Here is a 17,675-nt window from a genome sequence, read left to right on the forward strand (position 1 = left end):
ACATATTCCTCAGAAGTCCTTTCATCTACCTGGTGAGTAAGCCCATTTCTGCTTACTTGTGAAAATGGGCAATCTCAGAGGCAGGAGCACCAGGGCTGCAGGTGAAATAGGAAAGGTGTGGGTCACTCCCTGCTCCTTCTCAGGACCCAGATGCACCTCATACAGCAGCCAGTTCATCTTACCTGATCAGAGGGCGTGATACTCATGTGAGAACTGATCACAAGCGCTTTTTCTTCTGGTATCATACCTAACATATGCATTAACCAACATTTCCCCTTCCCACCTCCCAGCATTTCCCTGCCCAAACCTGCTCCAAAGAATGAAAGCTTCAGCAGAACTGGATCTCCACCAGAGCTGGTTCAGGGACTGTGCCTCACCGAGGGCACAGCAAGGTGAAAGTGCCGAGGAATCACAGAGATAAGCTCAATATAATTATGTGCTCAAGACACTACAGATAATTTGGAGTTTCTGAGCTTCTGACTATGCAAAAGCAAATCATCCCTATTCTGTTAAGAGTGGAAGGTCAGAACACAGGAGAGGTAAGCGAGTTAAGCAAAAATCAGCCTTCAATGGGACTTCATATATCAATGTCATTCACATATAAAGTAGTAAACAGAGTAGATGTTCTATGCATATCCTCAAGGAGGAATCCAGCTAACAGCCCTGTGTCATCCCTGTCTGCCAGCCTCCTTCTCTGATCCTTCAGTGGGAGGCACACCAGGAATTACACACACAAGCATCCCTGCATGACACTGTGAGTCACAAGGGGGGATATGCTCCTCAATTTCTCAAAACACCAAGAATCCCAGCTCCTCTGAATTCTGCGTGTCCTTGCTCTTGCTGATAACATCTCTGTGGTCCCAGCCTCCTCCAGAGACCCCCAGGAGCAGGGTTTGGCTGGAAGTATTTGGCAGAAGAGGTCTCTGAGCAAAAGAGGGTGGATCAGAAGGTAAGAGAGTGACTGTTGCATTATGCAGCATCCAGTCACAACAAGGGAGCTAGATTTTGATCTGCTTGCTGAAGTTTGCTATTTCTACTCTGGTACCCGGTGGTCAGCTTGGTGCCAACATCTGTATAGCATCAAACATTTGCATCCATATGGAGAATGTATAATTAAAGCTTTCTGCAGACAACTGTGAAAACTTTCTCATATTCTCCCTAAATTGCATTGCAACCCCCAGATGAGGGCTGGGAGCCAAAATGTAAAAAGTCTGGCATAAATATTTAAATAACTTGAGATACGTATTCTTCAACTATTTGCTAATTATTTTGTGCCAGCCGTAAATGGCATCTGGTTCGTTAGCACAGGACACACAAGGATGCTGCAGGTTGGGCACATAAGTGGGAAATGAAACGTGACTTCATGCTAATTAATATTAATGAATGGATCGAGAACCAACATCTCTTTGAAAATAGGAGCTCGACAGGAGCCCAAGTGTGATTCATTATGATTATTGCTGGGGTGACAGCCATTACCAATCTCAGAAAAGCCTCTGTTTCATGTAGCATCTCTTCAGGAAGGACTTAATTGGCTTCCAGAAGAAGGGAGGGTGAACAGGGGAGGTGGTTTCAGACCAGCCTGCAGGTATGTGTTGTATCATTGCCATTATTGCCCTTGAATGGGAGTAATAGTAACAATTCCTTTAGTGTGCTGTGGTTACCATTCTTTGCTTGGTTTGCTGAGGCAAGAGCCGTAGCCTGCTGTCAAAATCCTGCTGTATTTACTCCCATCTCTAAAAATTAAGTCTTCTTTTATCTCTCAGTCCCTCTCCCACCAAACCCAGTCCCTTATTCCCTAGACACCACCCACTTTGCTGCTGTTCCAGACTGCCTTGGCAACCAGCTAGCTCAGCTCTGAAGCCTTGTACCTGAAGTGTGTTTTGCTTGGGAAGGAGAAAGTTTGTTCACTTATTTCACACACCACCCCTCTGGAAGTGCTCAGGATGATACCAGTGGAAAATCTGGATGGTTACCTGGGCAGTTTTCTTCCTTGTGATGGGAATTGCCAGACATTTCTGATGTCTTCTTTCAAGCCTAGGTGGGTTGCTCTCCATTCCTGAAGCATACTCAGTCCTTACCTCGGAATGTTTGCCCTCATATGGAGATCTTGGACAATTAGCAGCTGGTAGCCTGTGGCTTTGCTTAGATGTCATATTTGTACACCTCACTGAGAACCTGTGCTGACAGATCTGCAGCTTTAAGTAGGGCTCAAATGGAAACACTGGACTCTCTTTCTTTGTTTAAGCCTGTTGAGTCAAGGAAAAGATTTCCAAGTTGGTTTCTGCCCTTGAAGCAGCTCTTGAACTTCCATTATTATATACATTTGGAAAGTATGTTGGGCTTTTGGATTGCATCAATCTTTTCACTACCTAGGAATTACCACTCATCCCATCATTTGCCAACTATTTCTCTGCTGTGTTCTCTATTTCTCAGTCAATTTTCTACTAACAGCTGACTAGTCCACCAGCTAATTTCCCTCTGGTCTTGAACAAACATCAGCAAAAATCAGCTGAAGCTGAAAGCCTGGTGCAGCTTTACACTATAATTTTCCTGAATCAGGCAAGTACAAAGACCCAGTAGGACCAATCATAGATCTCCAGAAAGGGCAGGAGACCACCACATCTGAATCACCACTGCAATTCCCACTAGTACAGCTTTAACACTGCCACTCCTGCATTATCCTCACCACTCCCTTAAGTCTCTGTAAAATCAGTCATATCACTGATGACCAACAGAGAAAGAGAGAGGGCAATTGGTGTGCAACTTGTGCTGGGGGCTTATGACAGGAATTGGAAGCTGGATCTAGGAATCCTTCCCCAAGGTAGTTCATCATGCAAAACCCTTATATTTCCTCCCATCTTGCTTAAGACTGGATGGGAGATTGGGTTAACAAAAATGTAAGGAATCTCTCAATGCAGCAGAGACTGCTCCAGAGCCAAGTCTCCCAGGGGAAATAAATGATGTACAAAAACAAACAACAGCACAGCTCAAACGATTCCTCCCCTCACCACAGTCCTGAGATTTCATAATTGCTCCCTTCATGGCCATTTTGGTTTGTAATATGCAGAATAAAGATTTCCATTATAGCTGTGTTTACTTAATCACTATAATTTTTTTAAGTGAAGTTCAGACTGTTGAAAGCACCAGGCTGCCAGCCCCAAGCAAATTAGCCATCAGCTAGTTGCACTAGAAGCTGTTCTGCTGTGATCCTGAGCAAAGGGTTTGCTCCCCAGCAGTCTCTTCATTCTCAGATGGATCACCCACATCTGGGAATGAGAAGGATATTTAGCATGTTACCCCCTTTGCCTTATCAGGCAAGAAAATAAGGTGTTTGTGTTTGTGTGTAAAAAAATCAGTCTCTCGGAATGGGATGATCATGTGGACATTTGGGACTAGCCTGACATTCATCAGAGAGAAGCTAGAGAATGGACAAATGTAGAATTCATTTCAGAAAGCAGCAGGACATTGACTGCATCTGCAGAATAGTTTTTCCAGTGAGATTACATTGAATATTCTCGTCGTGCATGGCACAATATCCCAGCATGAATATTTAATCAAGCAGGGCAAATACAAGTAGACTGAAATTCTAAGTGATGACAACTTTCAGATGACCTAGGCCCAGACTAGAATTTGTGATTTCAGATGGGAAGGTTCCACCTCCCATTCCTGTCCTCCTGAGGCATTGATCTCTGTTTGTGGGAGCTGGGAAACACCTTGGCCTTTATAAAAGCAGCAGCAGCTGCTGCACAGAGGACTTCAGCCAAATGAGACAAACACATGGAAACAGTCAGTACCTGCAGCTGCTGGAAGGGAAGCCTTTCCCTGGGCAGGATGTATGAGATTTGCTGTCATCCAAGGCCATCAGCAGCATCAAAGTTTTCTTGGCACTCTCATGGTTTCCAAATCAAAACCAGGCTCAAAACCAAACCAGATTTCCATTGCCATGGTCAAGCTGGATTGGCCTGATCTGCTGGGCAAAGCCACCCCACTCTGTGTACTTGTAACCTTTTGGAAATAAAAGATACAGCTTCTGAAAAAAACCTCAGGAGTGCAGTAAATGGTAATTCTTTGGCCCTACTGGATTTCCAGCAGAGATCTCAGATTATCCTAATGGGTACTTTCACATCAGCCTTTTTGCAGGTTCTCCACCCTCACCTGCCACACTTCCCAAAGTCTCTACAGATGGCAGAGATAGGAGAAAAAAAGAAGTGGATGTGCATTGAATCATAGAATCATTAACTGTGGAAAAGATCTCCAAGATAATAAAGTCAAACCTTTGATTGATCACCACCTAAAGCACCTAAACTCAACAACACCACAGACTAAGTGCCACATCCAGTATTTTCTTGTACCCTTCTAGGGATGGTAACTTTTAACTTTCCCATATTCCTGGGCAGCCCATTCCAATGGTTAACCACTGTTTCCATTAATAAATTCTTCCTGATGTCCAGCCTGAACCTCCTCTGGTACAGCCTGAAGCCATGTCCTCTCATCCTGTCCCTTGCTGCCTGGGAGAAGAGGCCAAACCCCACAGTTCTTTCAGGCAGCAGAGAGTGAGAATGCCTCTGCCCAGCCTCCTCCTCTCCAGGCTGAACACCCCCAGATCTCTCAGCCACTCTTTAGACTTGTGCTCCAGACCCTTCCCCAGCTCCACTGCTCTTCTCTGGACTTGCTCCAACACTTCAGTGTCTTTCTTGAACCCACTGGTTCACAATATCAGGTGCATAAACCTCATAGAAACAACAGAAAGGAGAAAGTTCAGTTCTCCTGGCCAGAAGCTACCACAGCACTGGCACTCAGTGCACGATCAGACCAAAAAAATATACATTATCAAGAAAACAGGGCCTTAACAAGCTTATTCCTTTTTGTAGTTAAATTAGTAGTAGTCAAATTTAGTTAGTTGTAGTTTAGTTAGTTGTAGTCAAATTCCTCTAGTCCCATGTTTAAATCACTGTAACTCATTTCCTACTTTCTGCTGATAGGAATATAATTCAGTCACTTCAGCAAGGTTGTCAGGCACTGGTGAATGGTCCCTGCCTTGACAGCTCCAAGCATTATCCTCATTTCCTAGTGGGAGAGATTCAGGAATTTCAATATCACCTCTCTGTGCAGAAACAAATCCACATAAAGTGAAGCTATCGTAGCAAATTTTAGTGCACGTGTTTGCGTCACACAGAGGTGGAGGGGGATGCAGGAGAAATTCACTGTACAGGCAACAGGCAGAAATTAAAAGAGCACCAAGTGGCCAGGTGGTGAGGGAACTCACTTCTGATTTACAATTGCAATGATTGCGATGAATAGGGAGAGGCTGTGATTAAAGACGTGTCTGAAAATAACAGTAATGATTTCCACTTGTATGCCTTTGATCAGGCAATCTCGCAGGATTGTATAAATGAAACCACCCAATATCTCTGTGAGCTTGGAAAGTCTTCTACTGACACAAACATGTCAGAAATAAATACCAGCTGAATGGTGTTAGACAGGTGATGGCTTAGATATTTCATCCTCTCTTGGAAGAAAAGCTTCTAGAGATGGAATTTGTCCCAATTATAGAAGAGGAATAGATCCTCAGAATGAGCTATATTGGACTACATGCATAAATTACAGTGCAAAACGATCATTCAGCCCATTCAGTTCTCATTTCTGCAGGTGAAAATGCCAATAAGGGGACTAATCACCTGTCTGTAAGGATGATTTTAAAAGATGGAGACATTGCCCATCAAGAACACCACTGGGAGTCATCAACTCTGTTCAAACAGGCTGCTGGTAACCATCAGGAGGTAAGAACTGTGCTTCCACTCTCAGTGACTGCAGGATTAATTTGAGTGAGCCATCTGGAGTGAATAAAATGTATATTCCTTACCATGCCCTCGTGCACTACATTCCCCAGCACAAAATTGTGCAGGACCATCACATCCAGCCATAATCCTGATGTGGAGTGTCCTGGACATCTCACCACAGCTGGCTCCCTGTAAGCCAGAAGGCATCTAGGCAGCTTTTCCACAGGTTTTGCAGCTAAATCCCATCCAAGGCCAGCTAGACATCACAGAGTATTTCCCTTGCAATAGCAGAGTGGACCCAAAACTAAGCAGAGTGTGTAGTTTTCTGTGGTCAGGCAATTTTTTATGTTTGGAAAGACTGAGACAGCTTTGTTTGGTCTTGGTGGGGTGTTGAGAGGGTTAAATATGGCTCAACGCTTATTTCACTTATGATTATGTTCATCTTCCTGTCACCAAGAATAAAACCAAAATATACTCCAATATTCAGATCTGGCTATTTTAGTTCACACTCTTCTCTGTTATTCAGTGAATATGAAATTACTTTTCACCAGTTCAGAAGATATTTGTATAGTATTTTTCAAGGATAAGTTGTTTAGGTCAGACACCTCAACTTCACAGTTATGGTTGATAACCATATTTCCTGGCCTTCCTCAAGAGCCAGTAATAAGCTGCCTGCATTAATCCTATTTAGATGTTTGATTTGGCTATATCTGTCAGCAGACAGATTATATAAATGCAAGATTTGAAGGGGAAAAAAATTCCTCATGCTGCATATAACTAAGAGCAGTTTTACCTTGGTCAGAAGAAGGAAAACATCACCCAGCTAGTCAAATGCCAGAGATGCTCTCCAGGTGGCCAGAGGAACCTCTCTCCAAAAGATAAGGCAGTCCTTAAGCTATTTAGGGCAATGTCAAAACACCACCCTTAGAAGCTTAGAAGTTAAATTGCAAGGAAAGAAGGAGTCTGGCTCAACTCCCCAAAAGCCTTCCCAAAGGAGACCAGGTCTAAATCCAGAGTGTTGGCTCTGCCCTCAGTGCTGCTGTCCCCTGCCCTGGGGCCAGGACACAAGATCCCTGTGCACACAGAAGGAATGGGGTCAGGGCAAGCTGCTCTCTGTGTGATCCCTCCAACCACCAGCCCAGAGCATCCAAACACCCTCAGCTTCTTCTCTGCCAGCCTCCCTCACTGCCCGGCTTCCCACACTCCTGCTTGTTAGAAAGAATAAAGCCACGCAGGTATGGCTCTGTCTGCCTGCTCTCCTAACAGGTGCTCTGTTAAGTGGATCATGCTGTGTTTAACAGCTTCCTCCACCCTCCTGTAACCTACTTACATATTTTCTGTTAGTCTGCTGGCCTGGTGATCTTGCACTAGTACGGTCTCTCTGCTCCAGGAAGGGTCACATGGCTCCTGTAATTAAAAGAGGAAATGGGCAATTTCTCTGTTTACTCAAAGGGAAAAAAATGGGGATGAGTGGAAGGATACCCTTAGCTGCTGACATGAGGGATAACAAGACAAGGCTTGAGGATAAGTTCCCCCAAAGTTCCACTTTGATTGTTAATACAGAGCAGCACCAGAAGCCATCAGGCCCTGTGCTATCAGCAGATCACTCAAGTAACATTAACTATTATGGTCACATGTGGAAAAAGTGTGGTCACGTTTGATTTCTTCTTGCCTTCTTCCTTCTCCTTCACTTCCCTGGAATAATTCACCGAGGCACACCAAGTAGAGACCTCAATTACACGGGCCATTGGCACCCCCAGTTCTGTAAGCAGCAGAAGCAGTACTCCTTAGAAACATCATTAAGCACAAAACTCACTTGAGTTTGTCCTGTCAATTCGTTATCTGGGGTTTTTTTATCTATATGAGTATGTACATGGTACTGCCAGCCTCTGCACTCCTGGTGTACAACCATGCCTGATCCTGGTGTATTTCAAGTGGAAACTTCTCAAGGAAGATACCTCTGGGTAGCACATGCACACCAGAAATAGGCTGTGAGCTTAAAATTCAGACCAGGCTGATGCTGACAGCTGGTCCAGTGTGAGGGAAACCTCTGTTCCTTATAACCTGACAACAGGGAAGAAGGTTCTGTGCCAGGGGCTGAATCAGTCAGAGGCATCATTAATACATCTGATACAATCTCTGTGGGAGTGCACTAGGGTAATTCAGGTTGTGGGTGTCAGAAATGGTGCATTAGTTATGGGGAGGTGGGGGTTGTAATCAGGAAAAAAGTACAGGATTTTTCTGCAGGTTGTTATGAAATCACTTAAGAGAGCATGTTGCAAGTCATTCTGCTGAGAAACAGAGCATCCAAAAGAGAAACTGCTGTAAGGATGCTGAAGAACCCATATACTCAGTAATTGGGAGACTGGTGCAATGAAAGTTCATCACCTGACTGAGAAGAGATGGAAGCAGAGGCTGGAGAATAAGGACTGTGAAGTCCCTTTTCTCAGCAGAGCTCTCTGTTTTCAAATAAGCTTGCAAGCACTGCATTAGGAGTCTCACAAATGCTGGGTGGCTGAAGCCTCAGCCCTCTATAGAGACCCTATATTAGCATAAAATAAGGGGATTCTAGAGACCTGCACTGAGACGTCACAAGCTGCTGTAAAATCCCCAGGATGCCCTTCAGCACTCTATTTTCACTCTACAACTCTCCTGGAAAGATAGGGACATAAATAATGGACTGTAAGGAAAGGAGGGGTGGCTTCTTGAAACTTCCCTCTGCAGGGAGAGTGTTCCTAGAATAAACCCTCGGTTTGGACACTGAATGAAAGAAATCTGGATCTGGTGGGCAGGATGGTGTTAAGGTTGCAGGCAGATGCTGGTGGAGCCTTCTGCTGTTTCTCCTCTCCCTAATATTGTTTCCAGAGACAGTAATTGGACATTTAATTTTTATGTTGGTGTAGTAAACTAACCTTGCTGCTAACTCTGTCTGGTAATAAAATATGGTCTCTCTATAAAGAAGATTTTCAAGACCATTTTTTTTTACAAGGCTTAGAGATTTTTTTTTTTTTTTTTTCAGAAAGAGTAAAGTGTTTTTCAAATCTTTCCCACCCAGAGTTAATTGTGTCATTACCAAGAGCTGGGACACAAGTTTCACATTTTCCCCACGGGGGTTGTGGCCCAGTAACACTCGCTGCTTCACCATGAGAAGGGAATTTCCAATTTAGTGTGTAGCAGGAGAGGCAGGATCATGGATTCTCATGCTGAGAATAATCTGTTCACAGGAAAGAACTGTAAAGGATCCTCCAGGCTGGTGGAGCTGAAGGTACTGTAAGTGCTGGACAGGCTGGCCCCTATAGATTAGTCCAATGGGCCATGAGGCTCAGAAGGAAATTTGGCCATTATTTCTTCTGACAGGGATGGAGGCAGCATGGGGCCCTAGACACTGAGTTACCCATCCTGCCACAATAATTCTTCCCGGAATGCCATCATTCCTGAGACCATTTAGCATTTCAGCGGTCGCTCTGATCTACTCTGGGCTAACACTTGCTCAATAAACTATAATAAACCTATTAGATAGGTTTGCTGAAGTGTACTGCCAGACTGGGACAGAGCCATTTTTCACTGCATTCGGTTACATCCAAAGTAACGGACCAAGAGGAATTAATGTTGATGTGATGGAGTGATGTGGTCTGAAAATGACCTTTTCCTTTTATCCTCACACTCTTTTCTGAGAGCTCTTCTTCTGTGGGGCAGAGCAAGTGTGTGTGCCATTGCAGAGGGGTCCCCTCCCCAGAGGTAACCATGCTGTCATCTAGGTCCAGGGAACCATGCTCTAAATTATGGGCAAAAGACATTTTTTCTCCTCAGTATCTGAGGGCTTTTAGTATCTACAGTGTACCCTTTTCTTTATTAATTAATGCTATGTTTAAAACATAACTAGGTTCTTATTTCTGCTCAGTACTTATTATAATGCCTCGTCAGCACTTCAGTGCCTTTCCTTTCCCATCAGCTTCAGAGTTGGGTTCAACTCCTGATGTGTCCCCATGGTCAGAACTGTGGTTTGCAACACCAGCACCTGTAGCACAAGGGTGGGGGTAGCTCCAACCTGGAAAGGGGAACCTTGCATTTACCTACACAAGTACAGATGAGGAAAGCCAGGCCATGCCTCCTTCCCTGGCCTGGTGGCTGCAGGGCTCCTGTCCCAAGCTGGGAGGTGTCACCACTGGGGTGTCCCAGAGCCTGTCCCCATGTCTGCAGCACGACCTGGGCCACGCTGTGCTCACTGGCAAGGCTGGCACCTGCAGCACGGGGATAAACAAGAGATATTTGGTTTTAGCATGGGAACTATTAGGTGATAACCACAGGCAGTCTTTCACTCCAGTCTTGGTGTTACACCTCTGTTGGGACTAATGCAATTACTGCACATTTTGCTAAAAGAAAAGAACACAGAGAAATGCTCCCATGAGAGCTCATTCCCTGGGAAGTGGTCGGGCTCAGTGCACCCAGGCAAGCTGCCAGGCTCAGCTGGCCAGGACACTGTCGCCAGTGTTTAACCACCAGCCCAAGGGCTTTGCGTCTCATCGCTGCCCTTTTCCAGCGAGGCAGGGCGTGTATGGGATGTGGGATGGAAAAGGATGGCAAAGGTGCCACATGGGCGGCACGGAGAGACCCCGCATTAGCGAGGGGGAGAGGCGGGCAGGAGCTCGCCTTCCTCCCTCCGAGCACAGCTATATTTAGAGGCAAATTGCAAACAAAGTGACGGTGAGCTGCTGCCGCTGCCCATAAATTATCCAGCTGCGTGGGATGCCAATGGGCTCAGCGACACCTCCCGCCGCTCCTGCGCCAGCGGGGGCAGAGAGGCGCCCGCAGGGAGGAGATGCTGCTTTCCCAAAACTTGGGAGGTTCCCCTCTCAGTGCCCCCATCTCAGCCCCATTCCCTCTCCCCAGCCAGCAGCAACGCCGGTTCCACAGATGGTTGCCATGGGTTACATCGGGAACGTGGATGCTCCCTTCCGAAATAGCAGCGCTAATTGGAAACAGGAGCTCCGCGATCTCACGGCAAGGTTTGCTCCAGCAGGCACACGGTGCAGGGGACAAGGCACAGCTGGAGCTCACTGACCAGCACCCCTGGGGCTCCTGGGCCCCAAAAACCTCCCCACAGCCCAGCTGGCCTCACAGCATCCTCGCAGCTGATGTGCTGTGGAGCAGGGCTGCTTGCCCACGGCATCACCTGGCCCAACAGAGAGAGCCCTCCTAGCACAAAGCCTGAGACACAGCGCCAAAAGATGGGGAGGGTGATGAAGGAACAGTGACCCTCGGCAGGCAGCTGCCCCACTGCACAAGATGGACAAGCAGCAATATCCAAATTACAGACCGGCCCCTGGGTGATCAGCAGCAGAGGTGGGAGCACATCCCAGCTCTCCTAGGCAAGGCTCTGTGCTCATGTTCCCTCTGGTGAAACAGTGCTTTTCCACTTTTTTCGTGGGGCTTTTCCAGATGCTTTGCCAAGCTGAGGAAAAGCCGGCAGGATGACAGCAGCACAAAGGGATAGTAATTGGAGAGGAGGGGCACTGAGGAGGTGAGTGGTGGGTACCTCAGGGATCAGTGCCTCCCTCGTTTTAACCTATTCCTTCCTTAAGATGATTAGAGCACGATCAATAGGCTTGCAAAACTTAGATAGCATAACCTGCTGCCACCAATTAAGCGAGATATTTCGGTCCTGCAGAGGACTCAACACGTGGCGCAGGCTGTCAGTACAGCTACAGCTTTTGCAGGCAAGAAGGAAAGCTGGTCTCCTGCTCAGGGCAGACTGCCTTAATCCCATTCCCCATCCCACCCTCGGGGATTTCCTGGCTCCTTTTCAGGCTCTGTTTCCCCTGCACTGCCCAAGGCTGCTCTGAAGATGAACTCACCTCTGCTTGAGGTAGGGTGGGGTGAGCACAGGAGGGTCTGTGCAGTGCTGTCCATGCAGCCTGAGCATTAGCAATGCTGTTTCTGCATTATCACACATCTGATCTGTTCAACTGCTGCACCAGTAATGTTTCTACACTTTACATACAGATAAGACTTTGCTTCTCAGGTAGCAGAGAGCCCTTTCAGTGTATCTCTCCTTCTGTGATCCCTTCCAAAGGCTCAGCTCTGCCTTCCTTGATACAAAACAAACCATCTCACTTCCCTCTGACTCTGTCCAAAGCACCTCTGGGTTTGGTCATCAGATGCTGCAGGCTTTTCCAAGATCTCATCAGGGTTTGTTGGTGTTTCAGCTTACAGGGACATTTGCAAAACTCTGCTGCCAAAATCAGGGCCTCAAGGCTACCTTAGCATCACACACCTAAAATCAGAAAGAATAAAAGAGGTAACTCCAATATTTTTAATGTATCAATCATTTTGGTGTTGCACAATCTTGTTGGGAGATTTGGTGCCCTACTAGCACCACTCCTTTCATTTCATTGCCCCAACTCTGCAGACTCCACACTGCCCGTACTCCACAGACTCCTTACAAGATTTTCAGGAAGTTCTGCTTCGAGATATAAAGAACCCCCACTAACAAAAAAAGTGCTACTCAAACGATTCCTGTGCAATCTTAGCTCCTGCAGGATTTGCTTTGCCCTCCTCTTGCACAGACAAAATTTGGAGATCAACACCATTCACATTACAGAAACCCACCAGCAGACAGAAGGGTGTAGCACAAACAGATTAGGTTATCAGATTAGTTCTGCACAAGGCAACAATGACATCGGGAATGTGACATCATCTGTGGTATCTGGAAGGCATCAGAGTGTCTGCAGAGCAGAGTGAAGTATCCTGGCAGCACTGCTGGGGAATTAACACTGATTGCAGTGTGATCAGAGCAGGTGACAGCATGCTGGACTGCAGAGGCTTTATGTGGTGCACTGGAGGTTGACCAGTCATTCTGTATACACAGAGGCTCCTAAATACCATCCTGTGTGCTGTACTGTCAAAAAAGTATTAAGCAGCTAGAAAAGCTCGGAGGAGGCTTGACTTAGCAAAACATTAAAGAGTTTAAGATGTCTTTCCTGGCCAAATATCAGCTAAGGCTGTATAAAATCCTCTTCTACAAATATCCTAGGAGGTATAATGACCACAGTGGGAGAGTAATTGCATCCAGAAGCCAAAAGAAGAATTGATAAATGGAGCAAGATGAAATTGAGTTTTAAAAAAAAAAAAAAAAAGATGGATAAAGATTCTTCCTAACATGGGAATCTGTTGAGCCAGAGAAGGAGGCTCCCCTGGTTGAACCATTTAGGAATAGACCAGAGAATATGGCCTACATTGCTCTCTAGAGCAGAGCAGAGAGTACACATCAAGACACAGATCTTTCTCTTTAGTCACACGCCCATGGGGATGGCAGCATTTTACCTCTCTTTTTACAGCCACCAAAGAACCAACACTGGATTTCCCTGTCTACCTAGCTCAAGTCTGGCAGGACACGTGCAGGTTTTAGGGAAAGTAGCCAAATCTTGCAGCACAGCCTTTCCAACTGCTCCCCAGAGCAATCCCCTCTTGCTCTCCAAGGCACAGGCTGCAGTGTGGAGCAGAGAGCAGCGTGGCCACGGCCTCTTGGCTGAGCGAGCACGTCTCATTAACAGGGATTCATCAGCACCCTTGTTAATAATGCAGGAGTTGTCTGTCTCTGGGGGAGTTCCTCAGCAAAAACGGCACTGCTTCTGTATTTCAGACACAGCCTGTGCTGGTGTGATGGGCTTCCATGCTGACAAAGCATTTTGGTTATTTGTTATTCGCAAGGAGCACCTCGGTGCTGAGCAGAGGCACATCCAGAATAGAGGAGAGAAAAGCCAGTCCTGTGCCTGTCTGGGACTCTGCCCTGTCTCAGCATCAGCAGGGACCAATCTGATGGCTGATGAGAGTGGTCCTGAGGTCATCTTTGGAGAAGGCAAGAGTAGGAGGTCAGCCTGTCCTGGCATTATCCTCTGTCCATTCACTCCACTGTAGGGAGAGGGGATTAGCACACAGTGGTCCTGCTGCCTCCAGTCTCCTCCTCTTTTTTAGGATGATCTCCCTGAAGCTTTCATTGTGGCCTTCACATCTTTGCCAGCACAGGAGTAACTGCAGCTGGGGCCAGACTCACATGAAATTGCTTAGTCCTTCCAGTACTGCAGCCCATATAAAGGATGGAGCAGATGTTGTAATTCCCTGTTAGAGTCACTTGCAAGCATTATTTTGTCCTTGCCCACTTGTGTGTGGGGGCACGTGGAATGAGGGATAATTTCATGATGCACAACAGGGATCCAGTACCATGCCCCACTGCCAGTCTGAGAGCTCTGGAGTCTCCTGGTGGAAGAAAAAGCCTAATAGGAAGAGACTTCAAGTCTCAAGTTCTTGAGACCATCCTCATTTCAAAGCACCTTTTGGAGGTCATCCATAGAAAGATGAGACCTCTCTTTCCAACCTGCAGTGCACATAGATGGGCAGCCCTGATGGGAAGTGGTGTGATCCTCTGTCTCAGGAATAAAGGCTGGCCCATCCTGGTCACACTCGGATGAGCATCTCTCTCCTTTTTGCAAAAGTAGGGGGAAGCATTGCTTACAGCTCCCCTGAAAGCTCAGGGCAAGCTAACAATGTGATTGTGAAGCCCTGCAAAAATTCAAAATCTTGTGATGACTTCAGTGGGAATGAAAAGCTCTCACCCCTAAATTTGGCAAATACCCAGGCAGCTGCTGAGAGGGACAATGGCCTTGAGGCACATCTTGGAGGACACGGGAGGGATGTCAGAACAACTGTGCGGCCAAGCTGGCCCAGCTGCCTGGGAGGAGATTCATCAGTTGATTGTGTATTTCTGTAAAAGGCCAAGAGCAATATGCTTGGGAGCTTTGTGCAGTTTGTCTGAGGAGCTGGGAAGTTCCCCCTGTCCTAGCCCAAGCCCCAGCACTGGCTGGGACAGGGAACAGTCTCAGGCTGCATCAGGAGGCATTGTTGGTGCCTGAAAACCCTCTGCTCTCCTCTCCACTCTAGCAGTGCTGCTAAGTAAACCATGTCTAAACATAGAAAACTGGCTAGCTTGGGTTTGGGAAAGCACCCAAGAACTCAGATCATTTCCATTCCCTCATCACACCCACAGAAAACTCACAAGCTCTCCATCCCAGTGCACCAGGCACTTTTCATGCCAGGCTTTGAGAAATTGCCATGCATTCTCATTTTGGCTAGGTGATAGCACAACAGCACTAGCCTTCCACCAATGGAAAAATAGCAATATAAGGAAACCACAAAAAAGAGTGCTGTGAAAAAAACACCATCAGATTCCTCCTAAAAAGGTTCAAACATAGGCACCAGTCTGAGCAAAAGATCTTATTTTCTAACCTCTACCCACTAATGTAAGTAGTAACTTGGATGCCTTGAACTCTTTATCTGTGCCTGGCAGCCCACAAGAGTCATGCCTTGTTCCCACAGGGACTTTCCAGTTCAATTCTTGGAAGAGCATCCATTAAGACCTTCAATTTCTGTGGAACCTTTGAATTTGCATGCTCCCAGACACTGCCTGAGGCTGCCTGGGAAAGCTTGTGGGTCAGTGGTGGCAGAAGGACTCACTGCTCCCATTTCCCAGGCTGAGGTGGTGCAGGAAGACAATGAACAATTGTTCTTTGCCCATCAAAGCTGTGAAAGCCAGGACTTCATCAAGCAACAGTGAAAGCAGTAAAAAAAAATCTTCTTATGCACATATTGGAACACTTGCCCACTGTTGATTCAAGCTCTGGAAAGATCCATTTTCTCTAGTGGTTTCCTGAAGCAGGAAGAGGGAAAGCAAGGTTCATCCTGCCAGAGGTTAAAGTTGGGAGAAAGGAGGCAGAGAACAAGCCCTGGCTATCAGCCCTGCTGCCAGGGCTGTACTGTACGTGCCTGCTTTCAGAGGCCAGATGCTGCCAGACAAATGAAGATCTCCTTATGTTTGTTTTAAAGCTGGAAGAATCTCTTGAGATAAACATTCTAAATTAAAGATAAAAGTGCTGTGGGTTTGCTGGCAGCCTCTGTCCCCCTCCCCAGGGATAAGCTCTTGCAGGAGGCTCACATGCATCTTTCAGCCACGTGCCCTGACCAAGGGTTGCACCCAAGGTTCCCTCTCTCCAGGGGCCTGGGAGGTACCAAAATCCCAACAAAATCCCTCTGCCCCACTGCCTCTGCTCCCTCTGATGGCAGGTTCACCCAGAGCAGTGCAGTGTCCCAGTTTTCATTTTCAGGATCCCTTGGGAGGATGTTAAATCCCAGCTAGTCCTGGCTGTATTTAAAGTGATTGTAATTCACATGGATTGGGCTGTGGTTATAAGCTGAATTACATTCTGATTTAGCAGCAGGGATTAAGGCTCTGCATTTTTAACTTATTAACCCAATCCAAGTTAGGAGATTCCTTCTTGCTGCCCCGCTAAGCTCCTGCACAAGGGAAGGGGAGGCTGCTGAGGAGATGGAGTGGGATGGGCAGGCTGTGCCCAGGCTGTGTCACAGCTCCTGGGGCAAGGGAAAAGTGGGGAAAGAAAGGACAAAAAAGAATTTTAAAAAATAATAATAAATAAAGAAGTTCCAGCAGTTGTTCAGCATTTCCTATGCACAGGGACTTCACTCTGTGTTAAACCTGGTGGAAATGGGGTACAGGAGTGGTTAATTCCCCATCCCCAGCCAGCAACCAGGGAAGGGTTTGCTGCTTGCCATTGCTTCTCCAGCCTGGGCCAGCTCTGCACCAGCAGTCTCCCTTCCCTGACCTCTTGCTGGAGACACCTGCAAGAATTAACTCCTCTCTCTGGGCTGTACCAGCAGTGGGACAACTGGAAGAGATTTGCTGCTGCGGGTGAAATGAGCTCCTGGGGCACAAACACTTCCTGTCACCACAGCTCCTGAGCAGGAAACAAACCCTGCACCTCCACACCCAGGGCTCAACCCACTTGGCTTCTCACTCATGCCATCAGACAGACAACTGAAAAGAGCCCGGGCACACTCTAGAAAACTTCACTCCATTTAATATTTAATGAAAACCCAGTGTAACTGTCATGTCCTTTTCTGTTTTCTCTCACTAACATTGCTGGCTGCACAGGTATCTGTGTGTAAACAGAGCCTGTCTCCATTCCACTCCATTGCACCTCTCCAGATCGGGGCACAGCTTGTGACACCTGTACTCACCTTCAGAGGAGCTCCTGGGGCAGCCCTGTCGTACACAGCATCACTTACTGCCCGGTGACCTCATGAATTTGGGCATCTCAGGGCATCCCAGCTCAGCCCAGAGAAACCAAGGGATGGCAGGTTCTGGAAATCCCATCCACTGTCAAGGAATTGCAAGATTGCAGTGATGCTGTGGCATCCCACTTACCTTTGTGCCATGAGCCTGATGCTGCACCCCCCGAGTTTTCATCTCCAGGCCCTGCAATTCTTGGCAAGGAGGGAGGGAAGGCATTGCACCTTCATTCCCTGCCTGTGCTGAACTGCTGGGTTCTAACACATCCTAGCTGCTCCCAAGAGGCAACTGCAGCCAGAGCTAGGTAAATGATAACAGAAGAAAAAGTGGGAAGTTGTTTTATGAACAGTTTTTCATCATGCAGCAAATAGCAGGGAGAAATCACATCCAGAAGGTGATGGTCAGAGTCCAGATGGACACCAGTGACCCGTGGTGTCCCTAAGGGGTCCATACTGGGACAGGCACTGTTTAATATCTTCATCAGTGACATAGACAAAGGGACAAGTGCATCCTCAGCAAGCTTGCAGGTGACACCAAGCTGTGTGGTGTGGCTGACACACCTGAAGATGTGTATCAAAGATGCCATCCAGAAGGACCTGGACAAGCTTGAGAAGTGGCCCTCCATGGAAATCTCATCTCTTCAACAAGTCCAACAGGTTTGAATCTCTAGCAGGTGCTGGTGCTGTGCCTGGGCTGTGCTGTCTCCTGGCATCATCACAGGCTGGGGCATGAAGGGATCAACAGGATCCTTTTAT

The 17,675-nt window shown here is 46.9% G+C and overlaps 1 long non-coding RNA gene across 4 annotated transcripts in view; it reads right to left on the bottom strand.

Annotated features, from left to right (window-relative positions):
- LOC148224636 (uncharacterized) overlaps positions 1-17,675 on the bottom strand; it is a 60,821-nt gene that overhangs the window by 10,056 nt on the left and 33,090 nt on the right. For 3 of the 4 annotated variants that reach the window (XR_015800582.1, XR_015800581.1, XR_015800579.1), the window contains 2 exons: positions 9,854-10,021; positions 7,111-7,187 (listed from right to left, as the gene is read on the bottom strand). This is a non-coding gene — a long non-coding RNA (uncharacterized LOC148224636). Of the gene's footprint in view, positions 1-1,973; positions 2,247-3,794; positions 4,006-7,110; positions 7,188-9,853; positions 10,022-17,675 lie in introns of all 4 variants that reach the window. The other variant, XR_015800580.1, reaches the window with a different exon arrangement.

Source organism: Sturnus vulgaris, chromosome 2, assembly GCF_052056855.1.
Source record: "Sturnus vulgaris isolate bStuVul1 chromosome 2, bStuVul1.hap1, whole genome shotgun sequence".
In the NCBI taxonomy this organism is placed as follows: domain Eukaryota; kingdom Metazoa; phylum Chordata; class Aves; order Passeriformes; family Sturnidae; genus Sturnus; species Sturnus vulgaris.